This window comes from Bos javanicus, chromosome 18 (assembly GCF_032452875.1).
Source record: "Bos javanicus breed banteng chromosome 18, ARS-OSU_banteng_1.0, whole genome shotgun sequence".
Taxonomy (NCBI): domain Eukaryota; kingdom Metazoa; phylum Chordata; class Mammalia; order Artiodactyla; family Bovidae; genus Bos; species Bos javanicus.
In genome coordinates, this window is record NC_083885.1 from 35,244,240 (window position 1) to 35,262,018 (window position 17,779).

The window sequence follows — 17,779 nt, forward strand, 5'->3', positions numbered from 1 at the left end:
CATTGGCAGGCAGGTCCTTTACCACTGGCCCACCTGGGAAGCCCCGGTGTCACTGTTGGGCAACCATAACTCCCAACACCAAATTTTCTCAACTGTTCTATTTAAAAATCTCAGAGGGAGAGGATAACATGCGTTTATTTAATCAGGATTGATGAAATTCTACCTTTTATTTAAGCTAAATTGGTAGTTTAAAATTCTATATTTGTTAACCATAAACTATGTTGTGAAATAGAGTCATATTTTGTTTCATATTTAATGGCATTTGTTTGACATAATAGGATTTAATATTTGTAAGGTCTCATATGAATTACTTTTCTGCCTGCGCCCTTTAGAAAAAATTGTGAAAGCCACAATATCAGTAATCTCTTCTCCGTAAGGTTCAGTTCAGTTTAGTCTTTCAGTCGTGTCCAGCTCTTTGTGACCCCATGGACTTCAGCAAGCCAGGCTTCTCTGTCCATCACCAACTCCTGGAGCTTGCTCAAACTCATGTCCATCAAGTTGGTGATGCCATCCAACCATCTCATCCTCTGTCGTCCCCTTCTCCTCCTGCCTTCAATCTTGCCCAGCATCAGGGTCTTTTCTAGTGAGTCAGTTTTTCACATCAGGTGGCTAAAGTATTGGAGCTTCAGCATCAGTCCTTCCAATGAATATTCAGGACTGATTTCCTTTAGGATTGACTGATTGGATCTCCTTGCAGTCCAAGGGACTCTCAAGAGTCTTCTGCAACACCACAGTTCAAAAGCATCAGTTCTTTGGTGCTCAGCTTTCTTCACAGTCCAACTCTCACATCCATCCATGACTACTGGAAAAACCATAGCTTTGACTAGACGGACCTTTGTTGGCAAAGTAATATCTCTGCTTTTTAATATGCTATCTAGATTGGTCATAGCTTATCTTCCAGGGAGCAAGTGTCTTAATTTCATGACTGCAGTCACCATCTGCAGTGATTTCGGAGCCCAAAAAAGTAGTCTCTCACTGTTTCCATTGTTTCCCCATCTATTTGCCATGAAATGATGGGACCAGATGCCATGATCTTAGTTTTTTGAATGTTGAGTTTTAAGCCAACTTTTTTACTCTCTTTGACTTTCATCAAGAGGCTCTTTAGTTCTTTGCTTTCTGCTGTAAGGGTGGTGTCATCTGCGTATCTGAGGTTACTGATATTTCTCCTGGCAATATTGATTCCAGCTTGTGCTTCATCCAGCCTGGCATTTCTCATGATGTACTCTGCATATAAGTTAAATAAGCAGGGTGACAGTATACAGCCTTGATGTACTTGTTTCCCAATTTGGAACCAGTCTGTTCCATGTCCAGTTCCAAATTGGAACCATGTCCAGTTGCTTCTTGACCTGCATACAGATTTCTCAGGAGGCAGGTCAGGTGGTCTGGTATTCCCATCTCTTGAAGAATTTTCCAGTTTGTTGTGATCCACACAGTCAAAGGCTTTGGTGTAGTCAATAAAGCATAAATGGATGTTTTTCTGGAACTCTCTTCGTTTCTCAAGATCCAACAGATGTTAGCAATTTGATCTCTGGTTCCTCTGCCTTTTCTAAATCCAGCTTGGACATCTGGAAGTTCACAGTTCACGTACTGTTGAAGCTTGGCTTGGTGAATTTTGAGCATTACTTTGCTAGCATGTGAGATAAGTGCAATTGTGCAGTAGTTTGAACATTCTTTGGCATTGCCTTTCTTTGGGATTGGAATGAAAACTGACCTTTTCCAGGCCTGTGGCCACTGAGTTTCCCAAATTTGCTGGCATATTGAGTGCAGCACTTTCACAGCATCATCTTTTAGGATTTGAAATAACTCAACTGAAATTCCATCACCTCCACTAGCTTAGTTGTACTGATGCTTCCTAAGGCTCACTTGACTTCGCGTTCCAGGATGTGGCTTTAGGTGAGTGATCACACCATCGTGGTTATCTGGGTCATGAAGAACTTTTTTGTATAGTTCTTCTGTGTATTCTTGCCACCTCTTCTTAATATATTCTGCCTCTGTTTGGTCCATACCATTTCTGTCCTTACCTCCGTAAGGTTATCTTCACTTAATGCTGGGCAGAGAACATGAAAAAAGAAAACTGTGGTGTTTACTACAGCTGACCTTCCACCTATCAAGTTTACTGTTTGATATAAGCCCAAGAGATATGAGTGTAATGTTTACTAGAAGATACGTATATACAGTGTTCTTAGCAACTTTATTCACAATAGATTAAAAACAAAGAACAATCCAAATATCCATCAACAGGAAAATGGAAAAATAATGGTGTATTCATACATCTGAGGAGAAGGCAATGGCACCCCACTCCAGTACTCTTGGCCTGGAAAATCCCATGGACAGAGGAGCCTGGTAGGCTGCAGTCCATGGGGTCGCTAAGAGTCGGACACGACTGAGTGACTTCACTTTCACTTTTCCCTTTCATGCATTGGAGAAGGAAATGGCAACCCACTCCAGTGTTCTTGCCTGGAGAATCCCAGGGACGGGGGACCCTGGTGGGCCGCCATCTATGGGGTCGCACAGAGTCGGACACGACTGAAGTGACTTAGCAGCATACATCTGACAACTACACAGCAATAAAAGTGAATGAACTGCTGTACACAACACAGAGGAATCTCACATACATAAGGTTGAATGAAAGGTGTCAGCCACAGAAGAGTGAATATGGTATGATTCTACTTACAGTCATTCAAAGCCATAAACTATAATAAATGGTGATACAGCTCCATAGTGGTTAACTAGGGGTATTATGGACTAAGCGAGGGAAACTAGGAAGACTTACGCAGCACTGGAAATGTTTTCTGTCTGGGTGGCAGTCATGTGGGTTTCCTTTTCACTGTGGGTTCTTCCCACACTTTGGACTTTCACATGATTTTTACTCATACTTGAACCTCTCTCATTGCACCTCTCCTCAAAGCAGCTTGTGGTGTTTGAAAAGTTCTTCATACCTTAGACCAGAAATGACCGCATGGAGGTGGTGGCAGTGGGTGCCAGGAGAAAAAGGGTACCTAGTGTGGGGGTCAGTGCTGAAAACTGTTTCCCCAGCTTGTTGTCCTTATGTGTGTTTGTCTCATCTCTTGTGACATTTGTTTTCTTCCCTGTCCCTGGGGAAATCTTCAAGTTGTAGACTTCTAGGATTTGCAGATTTTACAGTGTGATTCTACTTCTAGTTTTGTCTGTAGCTTATTTCTCCTGGGGAAAAGATAATAATTTCCTAAAATCCATATGAATGTGAAGAAAAGCAGTATTTTCCTGGTTGTCACTGATTTTTTTTTACAGTGTTAAAAAAATGCTATCAATGAGATGACAGCAGTAGTAATGAACAGAAAGCTTGGTTCAAACTGTCTTCAGTTATAAACATAATGTATTGGCTTATGTAATTGAACACTCCAGAAATGGAGCTGGTTTCAGTTGAATGTTGACACAGTGCCTTTTGATTATTTTTTTAAATGGATCATTTTATTTATTTACTTGGCTTCACAAGGTCTTAGTTCTGGCATGCAGAATCTTTAATCTTCATTGCAGCATGTGGGATCTTTAGTTGCGGTATGTGAACTCTGCATTCTGAAAGGAAGAAGGTAGAGAGTAACCTCAGTACAGCTTTTGCACAGTTGTTTATCACAGGAATGCTATGGGCCCTGGAGTTTCCAGCTTCACAACCCCCGGCCTCCTCTAAGCCATACCCTCAGCTTCCTGCCTCCAGCCTTGAGGGGCTCAGCTCATGCCTGCACTTCAGTTTTCTTCTTCCTGGGAACTAAGGCCTCTCAGGACCTCAGCTGGGGCCTGCTCCCTGGGGCCTGCAAGGGGAACTGCTGGCTCTCGGGGCCTTCCCCTTGTCCAGAAGAGAAGGAAGAAGGCCTGAGGATTCCCTATTGGGTGAGAGTCAGCCTCCCCAGGCTATCACTGGTCTTCAGAAAGGTTAAGCCAACTAGGGCGGCTGCCTGGACACCTTGCTTGGGTGGGTGGGGTGTGGAGGGCAGCACTTTGTATCTTGTGAGCTACATCATCATCCAATTTCAGTATCATAAATAGCATAGCAACCTCATCTTATGAGCCCCCTGATGTGATGCAGTAATCATCAAACTAGTATTCTTACCAGCATGGTTTACCACGAATCTGATCTTGAGGAAGCAATCAGGTAAATCCAGAATACTGTATCCAGTGCTAAAACTGGCTTCGACTCCTACAAAAAGTAATCAGACAAAAAGACCAAGTGTAGGGCAGAGAATACTCTTCTATATTAAAAGAGACTAAAGAGACCTCACCACCAAATATGTAAACCTTGTCTCCTGAACTGAAATAAAAATGCTACAAGGGACATTCTTGAGACCAGTGACTGAATGGCTGTTGATTTTCATGAATGTAATGGTGGTGCTCTGATAGTGCAGAGGGGCTCTCTTAGCCTCAATGTTTTGGGGCCAAATAATTCTGTCCTCTGGGAATTTAGCAGCATTTCTGGTCCCTGCCCACTAGGTGTCAGGAGCACCAAACCCGTTCAGGTGCAACAAGCTGAAGAGTCAGATGTTTTAGGATTAGCAGAGGAATAAAATTTCCCAGGTGGTGCAGTGGTAAACAATCTGGCTGCCCGTGCAGAAGACTTGGGTTCGACCTCTGGGTTGGGAAGATTTTGGAAGAGGAAATGGCAACCTACTCCAGTGCTCTTGCCTGGGAAATTCCATGGACAGAGGAACCTCAGGGGCCTACATTTCACGGGGTCACAAAGATCAGACACAACTGAGCACACAGGAATGAAGGCTGCCTCTTGTCATGAGAAACACTTGAAAATGGTTAAATGGTGAATTTTAAGTTACATGAATTTTTTTCTTAGTTAAAAAAAATATAAATCAAAAAATGTCTCTGGTCCAGTGGTTAAGACTCTATACTCCGACTGCAGGGGGCACAGGTTCAATCCCTGGTTGGGGGACTAAGATCCCGCATCCCACATGCCGCATGGTACAGCCAGCAGCCAAAAAAGTCTCCACTTGACTTTGTCAGCTATCCCCTGGGGGACAGAATCACCCCTGGCTGAAACCACTGGTGCAGAGAGTACACTGCTGGAGGGGGCGGGGGTGGGGCAGGAGGGAATGCAGGCCAAAGGACTGGGTAGGGAAGTACCTTATTTGTAACTTACTTTCAAATTGCAAATGCAGTAAAATGTTCACCATTGGCGACACTAGGTGACAGGTGTATGTGTTGTTCATTTGACTATTCTGTCAACTTTCTATAGACTGATTTAAAAAAGAAAAGAATTCAACTTGGAATTTTTTGTTTACAGCATCCCAAGGGACCCCTGACAGGTGCCAGCTGCACAGTGTTCTTTCAGGTGCCGTTCTCATGAGTGCCTGCATTGGGTGAGCTGCTTCATCCTCCGAGGGAGGACTCTTTCCTTATCTCTCTCACTCCCTTGCTCCCTCCCTCCATCCTCCTGCCCTATCTCACTCCCAGATTCCTTGAACATACTGATCTATCTGTGCTGCACACTCACCTATGGAAAGAATAGCATCCTGTGACCCATTACACACTCAGCCTGGTGCTGAGGCTGGGCTCTGTCAGTTCCTTGGTAGTGAGTGTTCTCTCCTGTGGTCGCTTTAAAACACAGTCATGAAATTCTTTAGTATTGTTCCATTTAGAGATGGGGGTCTATGACCCATCTCCTTGAATATGGACTCCACAGCTACTTAACCGGTAGAATATGGTGGAAATGACACTGTATTAGTTTCCAGATCTAGGCCTTAGAAAACTAGCGTCTGCCCTTTTGTGTCTCCTCTGAGATGTTGCTGCTGGAACCCAGCTGCAGTGCTGTAAGGAAGCCCAGGCCACCCCATGGAGAGGCACATGTGGAGGGGAGCAGCATAGAGCGCGCACGTGAAGGCCTTGTGAGGGAGTCCTCGTGGACCTGGATTCTCCTGCGCCAGCTGTGTGTGTGTTGGGAGGAGGGGGTGCAGGACGCAATGATGAACTGTCCCCACTGAGTTCGGCTCATTTTGTAGATTCATGAGCAAACTACATGCTTGCGGCGTTTTAAAGTTACTAATGTCAGGAGTGGTTTGTTTGCAGTGATAGGTAATTGATGCATCCCCTACTGGGGCTGGAGGGGGCAGAAGAGGCCAGCTTGCTATCCCCACAGCTGGGTCCTAGATCAGTGCTTGTTCCTTCAACAAGTACCTATTGAGTGGCCACCAAGTGCTGGACACTGTACCAGAGGATGAGGAGTTAGCAGTGAATGAGGTGGGCCTCATACCAGGCCACCTACCTTGCCTGGTGGGCACAGCTCAGGCACAGAAATGAGACGACTGTAGCCTCAGCCTGAGAAAGGGGGAGGGAGAACTGTCTGTGGGGGGGAGGGGCGCGAGGGGGCGGCAGGGGGTGAGGGGGCAGGGGCGGCGAGGTGGGGCGGGGGGGGGGGGGGGCGAGAGGGGCGGGGGGTGGGTATGTTATTTCTAAGCTAAGACCTGACTCTTGAAAAGGAGTCACCCATGCAGAGAAGCAGAGAAAGGGCAGATGGAGTACCATGTACCTGTTCTGGCTACGGTCGCCAGATTTGGCAAATAAATAAATAAAAATTTAGCATCCAGTTAAATTTGAATTTCATATAAACAGCGAATCGTTTTTTAGTATATATATACGTGTGTGTGTGCGCACGCGCGCCCCATGCAATATTGGGGACATTCTGAAAAATTGTTCATTATTTATTTGAAATTCAGGTTTAACTGGGAGTCCTGTATTTTATCTGGCAACCCTAGTTCTAGGGGAAAAGGAGAGGAGGGAAAAAACGCTCCTGATTTCAAGGGACAGTTCAGAAAGCCAGATGTAGCACACAGGCAAACAGCACCCAGAGGCAAGGGAGATAAAGGTGAGTAGGAGCAAAGTCATGAAAGGTCAGCCTGCTGAGGTCCCTTTTGAGTTTCGCCCTGAAGCAGTGGGGAGCGGTGGGAGGGTTTAGAGCAAGGGAGAGACACAGTGGTTGTGTATTTTAGAGTTTGCAGGCTGCTGTGTGAGGGGTGGGAGCATGTAGCAGGAAATCAAGAGAAAGGTGTCTCTTGCCCTGCGGTGCCTGTCCTCTGCGTTGCTGCCACGAAGCCTTGAGAACACTGGGGGACGAATCTCCCCACTTTTTTTTTTTTTCCTACAATGTGTTTTAAGCCATAAATTTCCCTTAACCACTGCCCCAGGATATCTCATAAGTTTTGATATGTTTAGGTTTTATATCACTCCATTCAGAATATTTTCTAATTTCCCTTAATATGTCTCTGACCTATGGATTCTTTATGTGTGTTGTATGACTTCCAAATATTTGAGATTTTTCCATGTATCTCATTGTCATTTATTTTCATTTCCTTCCACTGTGGGCAGAGGACATACTTGGCACATTCTTTGGATTTTATGAATATCGTTTGGTGGGTGAACATATGGTCTATCATGGTGAAGGTAGCACGTTTGCTGGAAAAGAAAGTGACTGCTGCAGCTGTTGAGTTTCATGCTTGTAAATGTCACTTCCAGTCAGGGTGGTTGACAAAGTTCTTCTGCTCTTCTGTATGTTTCCTCATTATTTAGTCCAGAGCTATTCTGTCCTCTGATGGTGTGGGGTGTAAAAAGCTTCAATGATTGTTATAGTTTAGCCTCGTCCCTGTTTTTGTCAGTTTTTTTCTTCAAATGTTTCAAAGCTCTGTTGCTGCACACACACACATGCATGTATGATTATTATAATTATGTCCATAGGGAGTTCCCTGTGTAGCTTGGGTAACACTCATCCCCTTAAAGTCCACCATGTCTGATAGCATTACCACCACCACAGCTTTCCTAGGCTCACTGCCTGCTTAGCATATCTTTATCCATTCTTTACTTTCACCTGATTCGTGTCTTTATATTTAAAGTGAGCCTTATTATAGACAGCATATATTAATAGTTGGGTCTTTTCTGTTCACTGGAGGATCTCTGCCCTTTAATTGGTATTTTAGTACATTTACATCTAATCATTACACACATTATTGATATGGTTGACTTAGTTCCAGGATTTTACTACTTGCTTTCTGGTTTTCCTCTGTTTTTATGCCTCTGTTCCTGTTTGGATTGTGGAGGAAGAATATACCATTTTTGACACTCTATTCCAATCATTTATCAGGTTCTGTGCTAATTTTGAGTGATTAAAAAAAATTTTAGGTATTTATTTACTTTTAAACATTTATTTATTTGACCGTACCAGGTCTTAGTTGTGGCGTGTGGGATCCAGTTGCCTGACCTGGGGTTGAAGCTGGGTCCCCTGTATTGACAGCATGGAGTCTTAGCCACTAATCCACCAGGGAAGTCCCTTTGAGTGATTTTTAGAACTGGAATTAACTCTGCAGCAGGTCCAAGGCTACAGTATGAGCAGTCCTGCCACTTCCATCAAACAATCAGGTAGATTCCATTGTAGAGGAAGATGCTGTAGGGAGCCTTGGGCAAGCCCCAGCCAACATTAGAAGAGTAATTGCTGACCTTGGAATTGACTGAGTTCATGACTGTGGGTGGTCATGTGACCATGTGGCTAGACCTGCCTGTCATGATCTGGGTGCTGGCAGACCCACAGAATCATTAGGTTGGTCAGGCCAGGCATCCAATCCATCATTGTTTAGATGTTGTATATCCCAGATCAAGCTTAGGCAGATCCAAATAGTATAACTGATATCTATAAACAGATGGTTCAAACACCAGTGTTGCCTAACACTGTTGCCCTGATGCCTCTTACATCATCTCACACCCATACATTATGTGGTGTATCCAGAAAATGGCTAATAGAAGGGGAGAAGCCCCAAACTTGGTTCAAGGACACATTATCTTGGTATGAAGGAGACAAACTGAAAATGAACTGCTCTTCCATTACACCCCCAGCTGTGAGAGGAGGTCTCCCTAGTGGAGAAAATTTTGAGCAGTGCACGTAGCCAGAGGTGAAAGCAAGAGCTGCTTCATGGGCCTGAGAGCTGTTTTGTCACAGCCTGCTCGAAAGGGTCCCACAGTTGTTTAATGCTCTGCTGTCGCCATCTTGAAATTCATAATTGTTCTGAGCAAGGTGCTCTGCACTTTTATTTTGCACTGAATCCCACAAAACAGGTCCTGGGTAAAAGATTCCAAGACAAGTGCAGAATAGAGGACCCATAGAAGTTAAGACTGCCTTGATCTGTATGTGCCATGATACCTGTATGTGTGTGTGTGTGTGTGTGTGTCTGTATGCACAGCAGAATGCTACTTGTTAGGTCCTCAAAAATGATGACTATTGTTACCCTCTGTTGTTGACGATGACTATGAAGATAATGATAAGAGTTATTGGACTCCTCCAGCATTGTTCTTCAGACTTCATTTAAGCCTGATTAACTCACTATCCATGAGCCATCCCTCTGTTTTGCTTCACTGAAATGAAAACAGTGAAAAAATGCAAAGCATTTTTTATTCAAGCGGTGCCTTTGACCCTCAGGAATTTAACACAAACACATACCTAGGCTTTCAAACACCCACTAAGGTTTTATACACTCTTTGTTTAACCCGCATCCAAACAGTTGCATCAACAGTTCCTAAAATCCCATCCCACCCCCCACCCCGCTGCCACAGAGTCTCAGAATTCACACAGACAGGCACCCACATACTCCCAGGTCATCTGGGTGAATGTGGGTGATGTCTGTACGATTCCACCAGTTCGGTCTGAAAATTCTTGCCAGGGACAGCTGATGAGCAACCCTATCATTTTCATTTGAAAATTTCTATCACAGATTAGAAATTATGCATGTGTATGATTTCTAGTGCCTAAGAAGGATGAGAAGGGTTGGCGTCTTGAAAGGGCACTAGGTATATTTCTATAGTTTTCTAGATTTCCAGGGGGAGCCAGAGGTTGTGATTATGTGAAAACTTAGCAAGGAAACAGAGGTGATTCTGTGCCCTTGTGGAGTTTGGGGATCCAAAAACTCTGAAAACGCCTTAAGTTGAGCCACTGGGGATACAAGAGCCCTGGTTTAAGGAGGGCTACCTATGTCAAGGAGTAAACCAGCAATTCCACCACTGCTCATGATACAACATATCTGGGGGGTTAAAGTTTAAAAGCCAGGACCAAGAGAGGGTGGGCAGGAAGGACGGTGTCACCTGCTCCTTTCATATTTCCTACAAGAAAGAAAGCCCGGCGGAGACTCCTGGCTCAGTAAATGAGTCACTGGCTTTATAAGCCAAGAGAGATGGAAGACAGACTCCAGGAAACAAGCAAGGAAGAGGCTTGGAGAAGGTTTTCAGCTTCAGTGTGAAGCTGTCAAGTTTCTATGCTCTTGTGCCAGGCGACAGGAGGAAGATTCAAAGTGTGAGCCACTGTGCCGAGCCTCAAAGGCTTCTTGACACCTAGGATAGGACTGTTCAGACACATTGAAAGTCAGGCTAAATTTCAGGCAGAGGCCTGGATCAGAGAGAGCAGGACTCCTTGGAAGAAATGAATGGAGAGCAGTTTGGGGAACAGAAGCACAAGAAAAGACTGGATGGATCCTTTCTCTTTTCTCATTTTGGATTATTTGTTTGCTTAGCCTATTTAGGGAGGTACATCTCCTAAGTGTCAAGCAGTATATTTGACACTTTGTTTATTTTCTGAGCGATTCAATTTGCCAGTGTTTACTGAGCTCCCTGAGGAAGTGAGCTGGGCCCAGGCACAGAGCAGGTAGAGGGCATAGCAAAAGCGAAGGCCCAGAGATGGGAACCCACAGAAAAGTCTCAGGGAAGAGTCGGGAGTCCCTTGGGGGCCAGAGTGGGATGAGAGAGCTGAGGCCTTAGGGAAGACCGAGCTGATCTTCAGACTCCAGCCTGGTGGGGAGCCGGATGAGTCCTGGAGAGATTCTGGCCCCAAGAAGCCGAGGCCAGGTGGGGGAGGTCCTCCTCAGCACATTCTCTTCCATGTGACTCTGGGGGTATTAATAATTAACCCAGGGGCCCACACAGCTGCCACCACCGCCCTCAGGCCCTCCCTGTGTGACATCCAGGCCACACTCCTGCTGCACAGCTCTGTGGGAGAAAGGAGTCCTGTTAGATACTTTTATCAGATGTGCTGGCCTGGAGTCCCCCTCACACCAGTCTGCCTCTTGGGATAGCCTCTGCCAGCTCTCTGGGCTTCCAAAGAGACTGGGCTGATGGCCGCCTTCCCCGCAGGCCAGAGACTTACCAACTCTCTGCTGGTCAGAGTCCTTCGGGCCCTCCAGAATCCTGACTCAATTCAACAATGACATCTCGGGGAGCAGGGCAGTCCTGGGAGGGAAGGTAAGCATCTTGGTTCCCATCCCAGCCTGGCCACAGATTCACTGGCCTCAGGCCTGGCCTTGCTCTTTGCAGCTTGATGACTTTGGAGATCTAGGGCCTCTGAGTGTGGGAACTGGGCAGAGTCTGGTGCCTGATCTAGAACCAGCCTTGGTGTCAGATCCCTGGAGAGGAGCAGGTGACCCTTTGGGGAGAGGAAGCAGACAAGGGCTGTCGCAGGAGAAGCACAGGGCATTGTGAGAGCAAAGAAGAGGTTGCTGACCTGGCTTGGGATCCAGAGGAAGTAGTGTCTGAGCTGAGACCTGAAGGGTGGTCAGGAGGCACCAGGTGAGGGAAAGAGAAAAAAGATGCTAGAACAGCTTATGCAAGGACACGGGGACATAGGAAAGCAGGATGTATTCGGGGAACAAAGAAGTTCAGTCTGGCTAGAGCTGGGACCTCATGGGGAGGAAATGGCCAGAGAGTAAGGACCAGCAGGGAAGTGAGAAGGCACAGGGCCTGATAACGCCGGAGCCATCCAGCGGCTCTGTGGGGAATGGACCAGGCTGGGTGAAACCAAGGAAAGGACTGCAGGTGGTGCCTTGGCCAAGGGGCAGGGAGGATGGGGCAGACCTAGTGGCTGAAGAGGTGTCAGAGGAAAGGCCCCCCCGCTCCAGACTAACCTGAGAACCTGGGAGGGAGAGCAGTTCTGAGGAGACGAGATGGGGTCGACTTTACACAGTGAGTTTGGGATGCCCAAGGGTCTTCTTCAGTGGGGAAACAGCACAAGAGATGGGGAGCCAGTGCTCAAGGCATCACTGTGGAACAGAAACAAAGGCCTGGACATTGTCAGGATGGGCTGGGGAAAAGAATCAAGGATGAGGGGAGGGGGCCCGGCACCCTGTGAAGCCCATTGTGGGGCATCAAGAGATGTAGCCAGAGCAGCAGCTAGAAACCCAAGAGGAGCAGTCAGAGCAGCCAGAGAAGTTTCAGAAGAGGGGGGCGGTCAAGTCAAAGGCAGAGAGGACTGAGAAGCTGAAGGTCAGGGACCTTTCTACAAAGAGGCTCAAGCAGTGAAGGGGGGTTTAATGGTGGTAGTGGGCTTCCCCAGTGACCGTGATATGTAATTAGGTCTGAGTGTGAGCAAGACCGCTGCACGGGGCTGAAGAACTTGTGCACTGCACACTCCAGTGCGCACACCTTTCTACAAAAATGTAACTTGGGATAAGTGGGCACCCCCTGGAGTTTGGCGGTATTTTGTGAAGCCTGTTTGTTACTGCAGTGTGGAGACTTCCCACACGGTGGCGCCAAAGACCAACACCGTAAGTCTTGGGCTTGGCTAGGCCAGGGCAGGGGTCGGTTTGATGAAGATGGTTGGCCTCCAGGTCGTCATCCCACGTGTGGTGGGTATTGCCGTGGGTATTGCCCGATGCCAAGTGGCTAGGACCTTGCCCACCTCGACGCCCTCCAAATCTCTGTCAGAACAGTTCTAGCAGAAAGGAACTCAGAAATAAGCTACGCCCCACTGTAGCCTTTGCCAGGGGGGCTGGCCTGAATGGGTCCCAGGGGAACAACTCATCCCATGATCTGGGAGAGGCATGGTCATCTCTCCCACTTGTCCCTTAGGAGAAGGGAGTCTCAGGAAGGAAGGAAGAGCGCCTTGCCCAGCCTGAGGGACACAGTCACCCCACCCCACCAAGGCCCTGCTCACAGATCCCCCTGGAGGCCAAAGCTGGCTCAGCAGGAACAGTGGCAGAGATGGCCCCACCTGGGAGAGAGAACCCAGGGAAGTCACCTAATGTGCCTGGAGTAGAAGCTTACCCCCACCTGGTGTAGTGGCAGGCCTGGAAATGCCTGAATGCATGGCTTAAGGGGCCATGGTGTCTTTGAAAATGATGACATGTTTATTGCAAACCATTCTTTGAATAAGTAAATACAAAGAAGAAAATAAAGCCAGGTGAAATTATGCCCAGAGATGATGGCCACTGCTGGCATGAAAACTGGACCTCTCCACATCATTGAAAAATACCGTCATCCATACATCACCCAGACCCAAAACTCTGGCATGATCTAGAATGGTGGCCTCTCTAGACCTCACATCCCATCAGCCCCCAGCCCTCCATTCTACCTCCTGAGCCTCTGCCCCAATTCTGGCTCAGGGATGAAACTCCTGATGGCTCTTGGGGGCAGTGGATGCAGGTTTGAGCCAAGGAGGCTCCTGCTACTGGAGAATGGAGTGGCTTTTCTGGTGCCTTACCCCAGCCCTCCATGACTACTGTGTTGAGCACTTTTCCCTATTCAGAGATACAAAACCCTCACTCCCTATTATGCCCAACTCTCAGACACACACAGTGGGCAGTAGCTGTGATTGGAGGTGGTCCAGGCTGGGACTGAAGGTGAATGGAGTTGGTGGTAGGAACAGGCATACCTACAGCCCAAGATTTACCCCCTTTCAAGCCCACAACTGCCACACCACTCACTGAAGTGCCTTAGCAGAGCATGGTGCCCTCCTCCTGCTCTCATGTGACCTCTTGGTAAACGAGTTGACCATCATCACCTCTGAACTGTCTCTAGCCTTGATCCCTCTTTCCTCTATGCATGTGTCCAACTGCCTTCCGGCCATCTCCTCCTGGATGGCTAGTCCCCAGACCCCTCAGAGGCCACCTGCCCAAACTGACCATATCACCTTCCCATAACGTGCCTCTCCAGGCCTCTCCACATCATTGAAAAATACCATCATCCACCCATCACCCAGACCCAAAACTGGCATGATCTAGAATGCTGGCCTGTCTAGACTTCACATCCCATCAGCCCCCAGCCCTCCATTCTACCTCCTGAGCCTCTCTTAAATGTCTCTATCTCTACTGCCCCCATTCTGGCTCAGGCCACCGTGACTTTAGCAGGGAAATGATAGCAGCCACCTTGCTGCCTCTACCTGTCCCCCCTAAGCACCGCCTGAGTGACCTTTGCAAACCAAAGGCACGACCACAGAATTCCCCAGCTTAAAGCCCAGGCTATCTATCACCCTCCATACTCTTAAGCTAGTGCCCAAAGCCCGTCACCAGGTGTCCACATCCCCCAACACATACACAATTCTCCCACCACACTTTCTGCTTCCTGCCAGCAAAGGAGGCTGCTCCTCCCTACTGCACCTTGAACTCTGCTGTGCTCTCTCCCCAGACATTCCTCCGAAGACCTGCCCATTGCCTGCCTGCCGAAGGAGTCCTTCTGGGGGCTCCTTGTTGGGGCTTCAACTTGCCCTGCCCCTACAAAGCCCTTCCTAACCAGCACACACACTTTCTCCCACACAGACCGATGTGCACACAGACACAGTCACAATCACTCGCATTGGTGACATAAGAGGTGTAGAGACTCAGGGATGATCTGTCCTCATTGACAGCCCCTGAGCTCAGGGACTGGGGGGCCTGACCTCTGTCCCCTTATTTCTGGTACCCCCGGGGCCAAGCATACACGAAAGCTTCCTGAGTGAGTATCTGGTGAATGAATGAATGTGTACTGAGGTGTGTGACCACAGGCACCTTGGGGGGCAGACTTTTTATTCTGTTCCCTCACAGCCATGGTGGGAGTGGGGCAGGGTGAGGGAAGCTTCCATTTTCCTGGGTTTTGGGACTCAAACTGCATTACTTTCAAAAGTGGAACTAGCTGTGCCATATGTGAGGAACTGGGATTCACTATGGTTCTCACCACCCTCTGAGATCTATTAGAGGGATTTTTTTTCTCAGAGCAGAGCCCATTCCTCCAGGAATGAAGACGATGATTCAGGGCTCTGCCGTAGCTCCCAGCCAGCGCCAGGAGAGGACTATTCAGGGAATGAGCCCGACTCAGAGCCAAACAGATTAGGATTCAGTGAGCTGAGCTGAAGCTCAGACTCCACCCCTTCCTCTGACCACAGAAAGAGGCCTCTGTGAAATGGGTTTCAGCTGAGTCCTACCTCCCCTGGCTCACTGGTTACTTGGGAGAGGCCTCTAGCACCCCCTGATTCTCAGACGCTGTCCCTCCCTCAGGACCCCTGAACAGAGTGGCAGAGGGCCAGGTGAAGCCTTGGGGGTCCTGTCTGCTGGAGGTCGCCCCATCCATCCCTGGCCCTGGTGGGAAAAGGGTGGGGAACCAGGACTGGTCACAGACAAGGACAGTAGGTGGTGATAGGTCCTCAGAAGGGGTGAGTGGGAAGCCAGAGGACACAGGTTTCTAGGAGGAGGTGACGTTTGAGCTGTTTTTCAAGTGAATAAGGGAGAGGAGCATCCACGGAGAAGGGAAGCTGGAAGAGGAGGCCAAGGCCAGAGAGGAGGGAGCATGTCCAGGGAGCCTCAGGGAGGCTGATGTGGTGGAAACAGAGCAGGAAGGGCTGGCAGGACAGGTGGGAGATGAGGTCATCTAGGCCACATCTCTTGTGTCTTGGAGGCCCCACCACAGTCTGGATTTACCCTGAGGACATTGGGGAACCAATATGACCTGATATATGGTTTAAAAGATCATTCAAGGAAATTCCTAGGCAGTCCAGTGGTCAGGACTCCATGCTTCCACTTCAGGGGGCCTGGGTTTGATCCCTGGTTGGAGAACTAAGATTCCATAAGTAGCATGGCACAGCCAAAAAAAATCACTCGAGTTGTTAGGTACATAGAAGGAGGCAGGAAGGCCAGAAAAGGCCACATGCAGAAATGTGGCCAGACACCAGACAGAGACTGATGACTGTGAAGAGCAAGGGCGTCGTCTGTTAAAAGTGGGAATTTTCTGGAAGTGGAATTCCAGACCAAGAAAGAATTCCTTGGACAGTGCCCTAGTAAGCCCCTGTAATCACTGCTGCCTCATCAGTGTGTGCGTGCGTGTGTGCTAAGTCACTGCAGTCATGTCTGACTCTTTGCGACCCCATGGATGTTAGCCCGCCAGGCTCCTCTGTCCATGGGATTCTCCAGGCAAGGATACTGGAGTGGGTTGCCATTTCCTCCTCCTGCAGATCTTCTCAACCCAGGGATCAAAGTGTTGTCTTACGTCTCTTGAATTGGCAGGCTTAAAACTCAACATTCAAAAAACTAAGATCATGGCATCCGGTCCCATCTATTTACTTCAAGGCAAATAGATGGGGAAACAATGGAAACAGTGACAGACTTTATTTTCTTGGGCTCCAAAATCACTGCAGATGGTGATTACAGCCATGAAATTAAAAGATGCTTGCTCCTTGGAAGAAAAGCTGTGACAAACTTAGACAGCATATTAAAAAGCAGAAACATTACTTTGCTGACAAAGGTCCATCTAGTCAAAGCTATGGATTTTCCAGTAGTTGTGTATGGATGTAAGAGTTGGATCATGAAGAAAGCTGAGTGCCAAAGAATTGATGCTTTTGAACTGTGATGTTGGAGAAGACTCTTGAGAGTCCCTTGGACAGCAAGGAGATCAAACCAGTTAATCCTAAAGGAAATCAGTCCTGAATAGTCATTGGAAGGATAGATGCTGAAGCTGAAGCTGCAATACTTTGGTCACCTGATGTGAAGAACTGACTCACTGGAAAAGACCCTGATGCTGGGCAAGATTGAAGGCAGGAGGAGAAGGGGATGAGAGAGGATGAGATGGTTGGATGGCATCACCAACTCAATGGACATGAGTTTGAGCAAGCTCCAGGAGTTGGTGATGGACAGGGAGGCCTGGCGTGCTGTAGTCCATGGGTTCACAAAGAATTGGACACAACTGAGCAACTGAACTGACTGAGCACTACCTGGGAAGCCCCAAGCAAGGGCACCAGGACAACTGTATGCCACTGCTGCCCCGTGGGCCAACATGCAACCAGACCTGAGTCCTCAGTGAGTGTCGAGTGAATTAATAAACAACAGAACAACCTCTGGTAGCAGGAGGATGGGTGCAGGGAAGGGGTGAATGTGAGACATGTTAAGGGCATAGAGTCTACAGGACTAGGAGGCTGAATTGAGGTGGGGTGAGAGAGAGGGACGCCAGGGGTTCATGCATTTACTTGTGCGTTCACTCTCATTCAACAATGGGAATTTTTTGAATTCGTGAGCCAGGGACACTGGAGAGCTGTACATTAGGAGAGCTGTATCGCCTACAGAGCTTAGAGCCTCACAGTGAGCACACATGAGCACACGCACTTCCTGGTGGTGACACAAAGGCATGAGTCCATAGGACGTGGGGACAGAAAGTACCAAGGAGAGGCTGTCTTCAGAGAAGGTGGTCAGAGTTTGCCTTGCTGTGAAGATGACTTTACACGTGGGCACGGACAGACTGGTGCCAGTTTTGAGAGCTCCAGAGAGGCCCAGCCTCGCTCAGGTGGGAGCCTGGGTGTTTTGCAGTGGTGCTTTGCAGAAATGAGAATCAGGGAAGAAAAGTCCCTCTGGGAAGGTCATGAGATCTGGTGGGTCATCCAGGGGCTCAGAACAGGAGAGGGCTCTGCACAGAGGAAGACTTGGGATGTTCAGCAGTGGATGGATGAAGTCCTGTGACTGGATGATATTATAGGGTGGAGGAAACAGAAAGAAGAACCCAGTCTCTGGAAGCAGTCCCCAGGTCTACTGATACAGAAAAAAAA

General features: G+C 47.9%; 1 long non-coding RNA gene across 2 annotated transcripts in view; it reads right to left on the reverse strand.

Annotated features, from left to right (window-relative positions):
* Nucleotides 1-17,779, reverse strand: part of LOC133230329 (uncharacterized) — a 26,551-nt gene continuing 8,772 nt past the window's right edge. The window contains exons 2-4 of one of the 2 annotated variants that reach the window (XR_009730817.1): nt 11,153-11,235; nt 4,088-4,174; nt 1-3,555 (exon numbers count right to left, since the gene is read on the reverse strand). This is a non-coding gene — a long non-coding RNA (uncharacterized LOC133230329). The remainder of the gene's footprint in view (nt 3,556-4,087; nt 4,175-11,152; nt 11,236-17,779) is intronic. The other variant, XR_009730816.1, reaches the window with a different exon arrangement.